Here is a 10,960-nt window from a genome sequence, read left to right on the forward strand (position 1 = left end):
TTCAAAATATGCAGAAATATGACAGACTCATGGAGATTTTTCCCCCAGTAATACTCATGAGTCTACCACTTCATGGCTCACAAATTAATTGGACTGGCAGAGGTCAGTACCATATCCAAATAATATATATGGTATCCCTCAATCTACCTTAAGTAGAAGAATGAATACAACCTGAAATACTGACTTTTTCCTTACAGAGTCTTTCTTGAATTCAACTAGATAAAGAAAACATCTCAGGATCAACCTGGGACATCCAGGTGGTTTGATCTTTAAGCTTCTGAGTTATGTTCCTATTGGACAGCAGACAATAATTTCCTGTTCAGCCTCCAACTTAACCAGCCCTAGGTAAATCTAGAGCATTGTTTTGTCTACCAATGCCCTGTTGCCTTCTAAAGCCATTCTGGAATCTTTGATCATTTTAGGCAAAGTCAGCACAACACAGTATATCATGTTTCTAATAGAATGATTTTCATCACAGAGAAGACTATGAGTTTAAGTAATCAATCAGTTTTTTTCTCTAAAATGTCCCCAAAATAATCAAGGTCGCCTTAATTTCAGAGATGTCTGCAATTATCAGAGGACTATATGACTTATTGATGGAATTTCTTTAGCATGTAGGGGTAACTCACCATATATCCCTAACGTACAATGCACCAGTTATTTTTAGTTAAAGATAATGTGGATTCTGGGAGAAAAGTCAATGTTCATGTACAAAGAGTACAATGTTGAGAGCACCTTTGGTGCTCTTGGATAGGGAATGTTAGCCACAAATAGTAAGTCTTGCAAAATGAGAGTTGGATCACTCCATTGCACAGAGTTCCAGACAACTGGTAGCTTCAGGGTGCACTCACCTACCCACATCCTACTTATTAACACGTGTTGTGAGGATGGACCACATCTGACCACTTGGAGGTTCAGTTGATTTCAATTGGTTTTGCCTCAAATCTCTCAACATGCAAGGCCCCTGTTGTTCTTGTTGTATATAGTCAGATAATTGTCATTACTCTATTCTCGTAACCTACACAATTAAGTACTAGGAAAGATTTGAGCTATCCTCACAAACTGACAAAAAATGTCTTTATGGACCGAAAGAAATATGGAAGTCCTGTGGAGCAGAGAAAAATAAAGAAAGGTACTAATATAGTGATAGAAGTAGTTCAGAGTTAGAATTGGCACTCATTTCTTAAACTCCTAGTTTCAGCAGAAGGCACAGGGACATTGTTGCTGGGTGTGTAAACTTGTTCAACCACTTTGGAAAGTAGTATTGAGGTTCCTCCAAAGACTCCACATAGAGCTCCCCTATGGCCCAGCAATCCCACTTTTGGGCATTTACACAAATGTTCACAAACAAGACCACACTAAAGCTACCAGCACAACTATGTTTATTGCAACATTATTTACCATAGCTAAGATATGGAACCAACCCAGATGCCCCTCAGTAGATGAATGGATCAAGAAAATGTGGTATATATACACAATGGAATTCTATGCCTCCATCAGAAAGAATGACATTGCCCCATTTGTTAGGAAGTGGAAAGACTTGGAAAAAAATTATATTAAGTGGGGCTGGGAAGGTGGCTCAGTGGTAGAGCGCTTGCCTTGCATGCATGAGGCCCTGGGTTCGATTCCTCAGCACCACATAAGCAAAAAGTAAAAAGCTAGAAGTGGCACTGTGGCTCAAGTGGTAGAGCGCTAGCCTTGAGCTGAAGAGCTGAGGGACAGCGCCCAGGCCCAGAGTTCAGGCCCCACGACCGGACCCAAAAAAAAAAATTATATTAAGTGAAGTTAGCCAGGCCCAAAGAAACATAGGTCCCATGGTTTCCCTTATTTGCAATAACTAGTTTATGTCTGAAACAAGCAGAAACAGTCAGATAAGTTGTTGTTAGGGAAAATGAACCCCAAGATAAGTATTCAAATGTTTTTTTTCTTTCATTCCATTGTTTCTAACATCTTGATAAGATAATTTCTTTGTTGCTTTGTATGTCCCTCCCCCACAGTACAACCCCTGCTTTCACTGTATTTGATGTTGGTATAATTTGTAGAGGGGAAGGGAAAAAACAAATCGTTTAAATAGGGATACAGGTAGACTTATTGCCACAATGAGATGTACAAGACGTTATGTCGAAAAACGAACTTTACAACTTTGCAGTGGAGGGGGTGTGGGGGGGGAGGATAGGAAGGGATGGTAAGTGGAAACAAAGGAGGTGGAAACAATGCTTGATAAGAAATGTACTCATGCCAATCGCCGGTGGCTCACGCCTGTAATCCTAGCTATTCAGTAGGCTGAGATATGAGGATCGTGGTTCAAAGCCAGCAAGTGCAAAGTCCGTGAGACTCTTATCTCCAATAAACCACTAGAAAACCAGAAGTGGCATTGTGGCTCAAGTGGTAGAGTGCTCGCTTTGAGCTGAAGAGCTGAGGGACAGCGCCCAAGCCCAGAGTTCAAGCCCCACGACCGACCAAAAAAATTAAAAAAGAAATGTACGCATTACCTTGCCCATGTAATTGTAACCCCTCTGTATGGTATTTTCACAATTTAAAAAAAAAAAAAAAAGAAATGCTTTCATGTAGGTGGCTATATGGGAAAGGAACCCCAAACTCAGAAATCTGAACCCTTCAGAGCTGAGACAATAGTTGCCACATTTAGGGGAGCAAATTTGCCCTTTCTTCTACTCTCTTGATTCCAAGACTATGAGTATGCAAACCTTCTTGAAGAAATCGAGTGGACACTAAGTCAGCCAAGACCTCGGCTCACACTCTATGAACAATGAGATGTTTTCGCATAATCAGCAAACAATCTCCTCAGCTTGATAGTCACTTAAAAATCAGACATCGATGAGCCCTTCTAAAAAACAGAATTTAAGCAAGGAAAGCATTCTTTACAAGTCATGTCATAATATTAATCATTTCCAACAATTAAAGAATCAAAGTAATTTTTTTTCCAAAATGACATAAATGTATTTCTACTCATTTGCCAGAGTTTAGTTCTAGTTAAGGGTTCTCTATTAACGACCCACTTAACATACCAGTTACAAATTACCTCCCATTCTGAGGCTGGCATTACAATCAGTTTCGAGAAGTTTAATATTCTCTCCATGTTGTCATCTGGAGTAGGAATGGTCGGAAATTTAGTAATGGAGACTTGTATAGACAGAGGTTACTGAGATACCATTAGATAACTGGGAGCAGGCTGGAAAGATAACTTGACCCACACAGTTGTTTTAAATCAGGTTTGCCTTTGAGACAATATCCAGGTTGTCTTTGGTTTTCCTGCTTCAGTTTCCTGTGTTGGGATTTTACTCACAGAGTTCTGTTTAATGTTCAGCCCCCATGGGAATGGATCAACATGGGGTGGTGTACTTTCCTCATTAGTTTTCCTGTATACCAGGTGACTCAAAGGACAAAGGGCTAAACAATGCAACAGGAATACTCACAAGACAATATGGTGGAAATGAGCTGTACAACTTGCAGGGGTGAGGGAAATTGGAGTAAAATGAGGAAGGGGTAACAAGTTTCACAAGAAATGAATGTACTCTCTACCTTACTATGTAACTGTAACCACTCTATACATCATCTTGAAAATAAAATTAAATTCTAAAAAAAGAAAGTAGGAAAGACAGAAAATACTAAATACAACAGTAAAGTAAATGGAAAAAGACAAGTTTGAGGTACATATAATTTTAACAAATTTTGGAGGCATCAAAATATGCAAACAATGTGTTATGACTTGTGTGTGCATGTATATGTACATCAGTTCTATATTGTTTTTTGGTCACGAATATTATTCTATTTAATATGATTAGTGAATTATATGTGTATTCATATTCTTACAGAAATTTATCTCCAGTTCTAGGCTTTTGATTGGTTTTTAATGAATGTATAGTATATATATATATATATATATATATGTATGTACATATATAATAATTATTATTATTGTTGTAAAGGTGTTGTACAGATAGACTGCAGTTAGATAAGTCAGGTAATGAGTACATTTCTTTTTTACTTTTTTAATGTCTCTTACCAGCTCTAGCAATTGTCATGTTTTTTCTGTTTCTCACATTGGTAAATAAACCATGCAATGTTGCTAATATTTAATTCTTATATTATTTTTGTGCTATTATTTTTGTAAGCTTGTTATCTGATCATTTCCTTGTTGATCTGTGAGCTCTTTATTTATATCCTTTGCTGGCAAAACAACCAAGCTGTTTGTATTTTTTTGAAAGCCTTTGTAACTTAAACAAATTAGCCCCATGTATGTCATGTATGTTTGAAATGATTTCCCAAAAGTTTTCCCTTAATAGAATTCATAAATCTACCTATTTCAGAATGATTTAAAATGTGGCTTTATCACATTTGAAATCCTTGTATATCCATAAATTTAGTTTCATTCATTTAGTTTGTTTGGTTGCATTGCAAAGTTCATACTCTTTTGATTATCAGAGATCAGAATTTGAAATAAAAAGACTTAAAGGTGTACAGAAGTAATGTAACTACATGCAGTGTAGAGTTTGAATACTCTTTATTAAAGTCAAAAATGTTTATATTTCTTTCTTACCAAGCATACGTTTGTTAATCTAGATTGACTTCTTTGACTTTTATCTAGGAGAATTATAGCTGTTATTTTTACATCTAATTCTGGGCTGTATTTAAAATAATTATCGTTAAGTAGTTGTACAAAGGAGTTGTCATTTAACCAAGCAGTTTATGAATACAATATATCTTGATTAATGTCACTCCTTTTAATATTCTTACCCATTTGTCCCCTACTTACTGTTTCCCTCACTCTTCTTAGTTTTGCAAGATATACATTGCATTCTTGACTGTATTCTCCCCCTTTTCAACAGGTCCCTTTTCTCCCTCTTTCCCCTTGATCCCACCCCTATCCTTTTAAGTTTGTTTCCTGGTGTTCATTTCGTGGAATTTTTCACTTTACCCTTCTATGGAATCACATCATTTCAGTTCTCCCTTAAGTACTCTTTTTTTTATTGAAAAGGTGATAAGCCCGAGGGTTACCATTACATAGGTAAGATAATAAGTACATTTGTTTTTAATAGGGATACTCATTTGCACAACCCAAAATATTTTGTCTCTCTCAAGTTGATCCATCTTGCATGTATATGTTGTTCCATGGTACACATAACTTGAGTGCTTACACTTGGTTAAATAACTAAACCACACACCAGCATCAGATATCTAGGCCAGGACAGAATGATACAGGATTACTCATTCAGTTCTACCAGTGTCAGGGTAATAATTTTCTTTAAATAAGTAAGCTATCGATAAGCAATTTCTACTGGGATCTGTGAAAATAATACATCTCGTGTAATCTTTCTTCTTCATATTGCTTTTTACATTGTCTCATTTCATGGTCTTTGAGCACTTTACCACAATATGCCCTGACCTTATAATTTGACATAGCAGGCATGTTTCATTTCATTAACATATTTATCATTACATGATAAATTCTTGGCCACATTTTTCAGTTATTTTCAGCAGGGTTTATTAATCCTAATCATTTTAAGCATGTTGGAAGTTCAAATTTATACCATGTTGCCTATCATTTTTCTCTAGACAAGGACCTTTAGTAGACTTACAAAATGACGACTAAGTGGTTAATCTATTAGCAATTTTCTCAATTGGCCTTTAGTTGAGCCATCATGTAGATGGTCACAAAGAGGTCAGATTAGGAACTAGAATTAAACAGTGATCCTAAGAAGGGTACTTAACTTTTAAATGTTGCACTTTCATCCATTTTACTTCCACGTCACCTGAAAAAAATATTATTCTGAATAACAAACTGGCATAGACATATGAAATATCCTGCCTGTCTTGAGTTTGGCTCAATTACAACACTTTAAAAGAAACCTGTGTATGTGAAAGGCAAGAATACTTATTCTCTATAAAGTTATAATTATCATGATTTAGCTTATAGCATCAAAATGTCAAGTAAAGGCCAAGGTCTTCAATACTTATATGAGATGAGAAAGACCATAAAAGCAGAAATCCCAACTGAACAGGAAAGTATCAAAGTCCTCCAGGGAGAAATGAGAATTATAGTGCCCACACCTGGCTCTGCTCAGTGTTCTTCTCTCATACTGACTTGGGGATTACCAATAGGTAAGACAATAGACAGGATTTTATGACTTTCTATTAGACTCATTATCTATTTCAGAAAGCCACTCCATGAATCAAATTGGAACAAAGCCAAAGAGCTTTGGTTATGTTTTCTGGGACTATCATCCACAGTAAAACAAAAAATAGAAAACAAAAAAAAGAAAGAAAACAACAATAAAAAACCCAGTGCTGCTTATATTCTTCCACAGAAAAGAATCCTTTGTTATTATATATCATTTCCCTTTTTTATAGCAGATTTGACTGTGGATAATGTCTTTTATGATACCTTTATTATTAAATTTTCAGCTTTATATCATTTGCTAAGTAAGTTTGTACCGATACGAGAAAGTCAAGTTAACCTGTGTTTACAAGGTATTTTAAGTCAGATAGTACATTTCTGAGACAGTAACTCAGTATAGACAGCAGTGAACATTGTTGCTACAACTACACTTTCAACTGTGCACAACTATTTTCAAGTTTGACACCACCAATTTCATCATGTTCTGCTCTGGTGATATTTAGGTGGATTCAAATGGAATTGCTAATTGTTTTCAAACTCATGCTTCTGGCCTGAACTTGAAGAAACTTGACTTGTACATTCACCAGTCTCTTGTTTGCTCTACTTATATGCCTGCTATGAATATAGAGCCCAAAATGCCTTGAGGTAACTCATACTTGCTATATACTTGGGGTTTTCCATAATTATGAAAATGACCCATTGAAGAGCATGCTGCCATCTTGGATTTCCCACTGGGAGCCTTCCAATCTCCCTCATTATACTTCCCAAATATTTATGTGTACAAGGCAATATGCGAAACAGATTTGACTATCTTAACAACAGTTAAAAGCCAGGCAAATATTGTGTCAAAATGGAATTTTTTAAAGAAGAGAATTCTCTGACAACCTATTATTATTACTACATTAAAAACAGTTTCAAAAAGGGCCAGGATTTAGGTGAAAAATAACATGCATTTATTTCTCATAATTGTTAGTTTCATCTATAATTATTCCTAACATTGCAAAGATAAATCATGAATATGTATGAGCTAATGCCAACCTAACCAATAAAGTGTTTTCCTTCAATACTCCTTCTACAATTGTTCAGTGCTTTTCAAGCATTTTTATTAACTGGCAAACTACATCTATGAATAAGCTCAAAGTGAACGATGGGAAAATCATTATAAAATATTAAATTGTTTTTTTTATTTTTTATTTTTATTTCTTTATTGTGAAAATACTGTACAGAGGAGTTACAATTACATGGGCAAGATAATGAGTACATTTCTTATCAAGCATTGTAGCCTCCTCATTTGTTTCCCCTTCCCATCCCTTCCCATCCTCCCACTGCCCTCCCACCAATTCCTCCCCGCTACCCCCACCAAAGCACCAAAGTTGTAAAGTTCGTTTTCGACATAACGACTTGTACATCTCGTTGTTGCAATGGGTCCACCTGTATCCCTATTTAAACGATTTGTTTTTCCCCTTCCCCTCCACAAATTTCCATTAGTAAGTGAAATCTGAACTAACCCATTTCTTTAAATCATTGCTGTATGTTAATTTTCTCTTTCTTTACTTATTTTTGTTAGAAAAATAGAAGTAATTCTAAAATATGAACCAAGAAACTATTTGATATTTTTCAATTAATTATTTTAAGACTAATAATTATCCAACACAATTTTCTGTTACAGCTTCACAGATTGTTAGTTTACTCTCACATATTAATAATTACTAAACTTATTAGGAGGCCTGTTGCTTTGCAGTAGTCAGTTAATATAATGATATTAGTTATTTCTCCTTTACTTAAGTAACAAAAGTATGCCCCAATAATTTCCTGCTACCCATTTAGTACCAAGAGTGGGTAAATGCGGTTCACATTCACACTTTAAGTGTCTGCTTTGATATTGCTACCAAAATTTGGGAAGACAAGACAAAATGATAAAGTCCTTATGAAATTAAACTTAAGAATACCAGAGGCATGGCTTTTGTTAGGGTCTTCCAGAATAGTAGTACAGAGAATAGGGGAAAATAGGAGGAAAGGGAGGGAGAAGGGCAGAGAAGGGGATAGGAGAAAGTAGATAGGAGACAGGAGAGAGATTATTATAGAAACTGACTCACATGATTGAAAGCATAGAAGTCCTATGACAAACCATTTGAAAACTGAAAACAACACAGATTCTATCTCACCTCAGTTACAGTAGGCAACACCAAAATACTAACAATTACAAATGTTGGTGTGGATATGAACAAAAGGGAACTGCCGCAGACCGGGTTCTGTCGGGATGACAGAGGACACCTAAGGGAGGAACCTGGAATAGGATGGGGAGATGGCAAACAGACAACTCACACACAGGAGGAGTGGATGCTGAGTGCGATTTAATGCAGAGGATAACAAACTTTTATAGCAAAGGTCTACATGAGAAAGGGCAAAAGGTTACACAATCTTGCTGCAGGGCTTCTTTCTTGGGTGGTCACCAGCTGGTCACCTGATAGGCACTTGTCTCCGGCTTATCTCTAAGGAATACAATGGGTTTGGGTTTTGATGTTTGTCACCAATTAACCATTACCTATCTTTATAGAGGCCTTAACTTTCCCATACAATCTTTCTTGTTTTTTCTTTAATAGTAAACCTCAAGGAGACCTAGATCTAGCAAGTCTCTTAGTAAATAGCAGGAAATTCTTTCTCCTAAATAGTTATCTCAGCAATTGCCATGCATTCTTTTTGTTTTAGCTGAGCCTACAGCTTCTTGTAAATCCCTTACAAATAATTCCTTCTGCTGAAGTGACTTTGTGAAACCCCCAATACTTTTATATTTACTTATAACTTGTCTCCTAGCCTCCATAAGAGGGGTTTCAGGTTAGCACTTAACTCTGGTGAGTTAGTCATATTTTTAAGACACTCATCAGATATTGGAGTCGTCAACACTCTTAAGAAAGAGCTTTGAATAAGGGAACGTTGACAATGAGCAAGTACAAAGAGCAGTAGAAACAGTAAAAGATTAATAGGCACTCTTATGAGGAAAAGAAAGGCAGAAACACATCTTTCCCAGGGGTTTGCCAGCCTTTCCAGGAGTAGGCCTCTTAGAAGCCCTATTCTCCGAGGTAGACTTCGGTGAAGTCCCAATACTCAGAGATAGGTCTCTGAAGCCCCTTTCTTAGGTCTGATAGATGGTTTCCCATGCTAAGCAGACTCCACTGGAGTCGGCGTGGCAGGGAACTTTATTACACTGTCTGTGGTAATGCATGCTTTTTCAACCACTGTGGAAAGCAGTATGGAGGTTTCTTAAAAACTAAACATATGGCTTTCCATGATCCAGCAATCCCACTCCTGGGAAGTCCATACTTCAGTTACCAGAATACCGTATCCTTTGCAGCATTGCTTACCATAGCCAAGATACAGAATCAGCCAAGATACACCTCAGTGGACGAACAGATCAAGAAAAAGTGGCATATCTACACAACAGAATTCTACATAGCCATCATAATTATATTGTACCATTTATAGGGAAATGGAAAGACTTGGGAAAATGATATTAAGGGAAGTGAGCCAAACCCAGAGAAACATAAGTTGCAGGGTTTTCCTCATTTTTGGTAGTTACAATATGCCTATATATCTATAAGTAAACATACTGGATAGTAAGCAAGGGGTTACAAGTGAATTAATTGAAGTATAATAGACTCAGTGGAGAGTGAAAATAGTCTTCTTTAAAAAGACTAAGAGAAAGCCTAATAAAATAATTACGACAATAGGTACTTGTAAGAGGGAAGGATACTGCCAAGGAGAAACTGGTAGAACAATGGTGAGGGGAAGGAGGGAGAAAGCAGGCAAGAAATAATTACATACATCACAGAATAGAGAAATAAAAAAAAAAAAGTGGGCCACAGCGGGTGTGAAGATGTTGACGTGATGATACAGATCAAGATGCATTATATATGTAAACCACTTTGTTAAATAGTAAAAAAAAAAAAAAAAGAAAGAAAGAAAGAAAGAAAAAAGATAACCTAAAAATTAAGACTAATGAGGAAAAGGGTTTGAAGTGGATGGGGAAAATGTTGAAGTGCTGACCCAGATTCAGAAGCACTGTGTACATAAACTGCTTTGTTAAATGCCCAAAACTTCAATACATACCCTAAAATTAAGATACATGAGAGAAGGGCTGGCTTGGCAAAGGTGGAGGAGAATGTTGAAAGGGATGGTATTGATCAAGATGCAATATATTTAGAAACTGCTTTGGTGAATGGCAACTCCTTTGTACAACTACTTAAAGATAATAAAAATATTTTTAAAAAGGTAAAAAAAGAGCACTGGAAAACATGGGAAGCTGATAGTGTTGTTAGATCCAAGGTCTAAGCCTTCAGAAATGGGGAAAGCAGCCATCCGTCCAAGATCTCAGTCGATTACCAAAGCCTGTACTCCTCACAGGAATGAAGACATTGTTGTTAAGTCCTGGAGTCCAAAGTCCAGAAAACCTGGAATTTTGATGTGGAGAGAGGAGGTGAGTATGTAAGGAACAACATTCACTTTTTCTGTTTTCACTTTTTTTAACGCCTAGCCCCAGCCTACTTACTTTCTCATTTTATTCACTCAGATTCACATGCTAATCTCTGAACTCTCTGTCACAAATCTCTGACACAACTCAAAATAATACTTTTCCAGATTTCTAGGTATTTCTTATGCCAGTCAAATGGATCCTTAAAATTCACTATCTTCTGAGATTATCTTTATTTTTTTTTTTGTTTAGTGGCTAGAAAATTCTGTGCATGATAACAACTTATATTGAGGAAGCTTTATTTGCCAACTATCATAACAGTAGTAAAATGCATCACAGAGGAAGTCTTCCTGTGA

At 36.4% G+C, this 10,960-nt stretch overlaps 1 long non-coding RNA gene across 1 annotated transcript; it reads left to right on the forward strand.

Moving 5' to 3' along the window:
• Positions 1-1,479: 1,479 nt before the first annotated feature.
• Positions 1,480-9,752, forward strand: LOC122112090. Its single transcript, XR_006148104.1, has 2 exons — positions 1,480-1,530; positions 9,620-9,752. It is a non-coding gene; the product is annotated as an uncharacterized LOC122112090 (long non-coding RNA).
• Positions 9,753-10,960: the final 1,208 nt, after the last annotated feature.

This window comes from Dipodomys spectabilis, unplaced genomic scaffold (genome assembly GCF_019054845.1).
Source record: "Dipodomys spectabilis isolate Male_0828 unplaced genomic scaffold, ASM1905484v1 ptg000092l, whole genome shotgun sequence".
Lineage (NCBI taxonomy): Eukaryota > Metazoa > Chordata > Mammalia > Rodentia > Heteromyidae > Dipodomys > Dipodomys spectabilis.